This window comes from Poecilia formosa, unplaced genomic scaffold, assembly GCF_000485575.1.
Source record: "Poecilia formosa unplaced genomic scaffold, Poecilia_formosa-5.1.2 Scaffold2350, whole genome shotgun sequence".
NCBI lineage: Eukaryota > Metazoa > Chordata > Actinopteri > Cyprinodontiformes > Poeciliidae > Poecilia > Poecilia formosa.
In genome coordinates this window covers 6,437-10,111 of record NW_006802289.1, presented here as the reverse complement: position 1 = coordinate 10,111, position 3,675 = coordinate 6,437, and the positions used below count along the sequence as shown (strand labels likewise).

Below are 3,675 nucleotides of genomic sequence, written 5' to 3'. Positions count from 1 at the left end.
GAGAAGGTAGAATGCTATAGTTAGCAATGTATAAGAAAAACCCTAAAGAAAGGTGACATTGAGTAAATAAATGTTTGATGGTTTTGTGCATAGGGGAAATAGAATGATTCAAAAAGTGTGTGAATTAAAAATATGAGGCAAATCAAGATTTTCAGAGTGAGCGTGATGGAAAATTATGATAATTTGTCTATATAGCGTGTAGATATAGGAATGTTTAGGCTCAAGTTTATTGCTATGTGGGCAGGACGGTGGTAAATGGAATGACTCACATCTTTGACATGAAAGGTGAATTTGCTCTTCCTCTACCCGCCATGCGGCTGCTGTGACAACGCTCTCTGGTCGCGGAGGAAAGTTTTAGGTGAGAACGAGAGAGGTTTGTAGTCGAAAAAGAGCCGAGATAAATTGCTTGCAGTTTCAGAAGAGTGAAGGCACATTGCTGTTTTGAAAGACCAACACGACGTGTCTAGCCTCTGAACAAGACTGAATCGGTGGGGAGATTGTTTACTGGGAAACAGTGTTTACTGGACGGCTCGACAGCTACTCATTTAAGGGCAAGGAGTTATAACTGAAGATGCAGTTCAGCCTAAACTCTTTTTTCTGTTTCACAATATGGATGAACTTGGTTCAAGCAAGTAAGTACTAAAATTATCAAAAAGTAATTTATTAAGTGATCTGATTATATTGATAGCTAAATTATCTGTTTCTCTATATAACACTTTTAGGCAATCAATCTCCTGATGATTGTCTATGTTCTGTGGTCTCCAAAACAAGAATCCATCATTCTAAAATTGAGAAGTACACCATTCAGAACGGCGGCATATGTCCCTTTAGTGCAATTGTGTAAGTAGTCTATATTCTTACTCCGTCTTGATCATATCAGTTACATCTGATACAATACACTACAGCTTTTTCAATAGATATCTTAATCATTAAAACCCCCCAGCAGTAATAGTTTAAACAAAAACATTATCAAATAATCTAATTATGTAATGCTGCATTGACCGCATTGAATAATAATAATAATAATAATAATAATAGCAATTATTATTATTATTATTATTATTATTATTATTATTATTTAAACAACTGACAATACATTTCAGGTTTCGTACAGAGAAAGGAAAGACGATTTGCTCCGATCCCAATGATGAATGGGCAAAACATGTCCTTCGGCTTCTGGAGAAAAGGAGAACACTTAAACTTCAACCAATTACAACATATCCTAAAGAAGGAACAAGCAGCTGGACTACACCATCAGCATCCTCCAAATTGTGCGGGGCCATTACAATAACACAGAAAAGAAAGTGAAAAAAAAAGGCTAGGGAGGTCATCCAATACAAAAAACTAATTATTCTGCACTTGGAGCAACACCAAGAGCACTACCATTGTAAAGACCAACGTCAGTATAATCAAGTCCAACGTCATTATTAGGATCAGAACCAACATAAGAACTAACCTTAGCATCATCAACCAAAACATCAACCTCTTCAACAGCATCATCATCAACAACTTTAACCTCAACATCTGCAAAATCCACTCCAAATCCAACATTAGCATCAAGATCATCATCAATGGGGGCAATGGTGGTAGGAGTTCACCAGCGATCAGCAGGTTGCTGGTTTGATCCCCGTTTCCCCCACCTCTGTCGTTTGTCATCTGCTACCACCTCACGGTACTAGCAAACATACGTGACAAAAAAGAAAAGCATCCACACAAAGACGCCAAACAACCAGGAAATGAAAAAAAAGGGATGGCACAGAAGATATACAAATGAATCAAAGTGACTTCTTTTTGCATAGTTTCTTCTAGGAAATAGAACATGAAAATTTTGAATACTGTGGCTTTCAATGCTTTGCAGCTCATGAACACATAAGATAAGTTGAGGATGAATAGCGGCAATATTTGCAATATTTGATATGTTCCTATTTTTTTGCCATGTTTTCTTCACATCTATTTAACACCTACGGATTGTTTTGCTACTCCCGAGTGTCCTGACCAGCGTGAGAATCAAAGCTTTAATGTAGCGCAACAAAATAATTGTGAAGCTATGCTTTATATTTATGCTGTCTGTATGTAAAGATAAATATTTTTTAAATAAACGTGTACATAAAGCAAAAATCTAGCTTATAAATAAATAATTGAACAAACATTATTGCTGTAAATAAATAATCCTAATAGTAATTAATTGAATAAAGTTTTTTTTTTATTGATTATGAATACAATTAGCTTAATTATTGGTTCCTATGTTCCAGATTGTGTCAATTTTTCTGCATATGCAGAAATGAAACCAGCTCAAACAAACAGCTGATAAGAGAACCAGCAGTAAGATTGTAGATAAAAGCTTTGGATAGACAAAATATGTATAATATACTAAATTATAGCTGCAGTTTAAATGGTGAATGTCCACAATCATTATTTCTTTTTAGTAATTGTGCTCTCCAGGTAAAACAAGTGATGCACCATATCGCAAAAAGTATGTGCTCACAACACCCAAATTATCGTCATCAGGTGTTCTAATCACTTTCATGGCCAGAGGTGTGTAAAATTAAGCACCTAGGCACACAGACTGTTTTTTTTACAAACATTTGTGAAAGAATGGGTTGCTCTCAGGGGCTCAGTGAATTCCAGCGTGGAACTGTGATGGGATGCAACAAATTGTGTCGTGAAATTTCTTTTCTCCGAAATATTCCACAGTCAACAGTCAGCTGTATCAAAAGAAAATGGAAGTGTTTAGAAATGACGGCCAGCCAGCCATGAAGTGGTAGGCCATGTAAGCTGACGGAGCGGGGTCAGCGGATGCTGAAGCACATAGTGCAAAGAGATTGCCATCTTTTTTGCAAAGTGAACCACAACAGACCTCCAAGCTTCATGTGGTCCATCTATTGCTTTCCATCTAAGCAATAGATCACCAAGTGCAAAGCAAAGCGTCAGATGCAGTGGTTTAGAGCACGCCACCACTGGGCTCTAAAGCAGTGGTGGCATATTCTCTAAAGTGACAAACCACGCCTCTCCATCTGGCAATCTGACAGAGGAATCTGGGTTTGGTGGTTGCTAGGAGAACGGTACTTGTCTGACTGCATTGTGAATACTGTACAGTTTAGTGGAGGCGGTCTTATGTTTTGGGATTGTTTTTTCAGGAGCTGGGCTTGGCCTTTTAGTTCCAGTGAGAGGAACGCTGAATGCTTCAGCATACCAAGACATTTTGAACAATTCTATACTCCCAACTTTGTAGGAAGAGTTTGGTGCTGGGGCCTTCCTCTTCCAACATGGCTGCACCAGTGTACAAAGCAAGGTTCATAAAGACATGGATGGCAGAGTCTGGTGTGGATGAACTGGACTGGCCTGTACAGAATCCTGACCTCAACCCAATGAATTTGAGCGTAGATATTGTCATGTTCATGAGAGAACCATGACAACGACAACGTGAGCTCACTGGTTTAATCATGAAGGAGAGACGGTGGGCTAATGTATCAGAAAGGGGGCTTTGTAGGTCATATTTTAATAGCGTGAACTCCATTTGACAGTGCATGAGTGGAAGGGGTCAAAGCAATGGCGTAGGATGATGGGCAAAAACAAGAAAATCTCCAGGGATTTTCACTTTTTCCGAAAGGAAAACAAGTATAAAAAACATATTGCTGGAATAATATTTCACAACATTTTGATATATTTTTGTGA

At 38.1% G+C, this 3,675-nt stretch overlaps 1 long non-coding RNA gene across 1 annotated transcript; it reads left to right on the top strand.

Moving 5' to 3' along the window:
* The first annotated feature begins 316 nt into the window (after nt 1-316).
* Nucleotides 317-1,192, top strand: LOC103133189 (uncharacterized). Its single transcript, XR_475698.2, has 3 exons — nt 317-632; nt 723-840; nt 1,104-1,192. It is a non-coding gene; the product is annotated as an uncharacterized LOC103133189 (long non-coding RNA).
* Nucleotides 1,193-3,675: the final 2,483 nt, after the last annotated feature.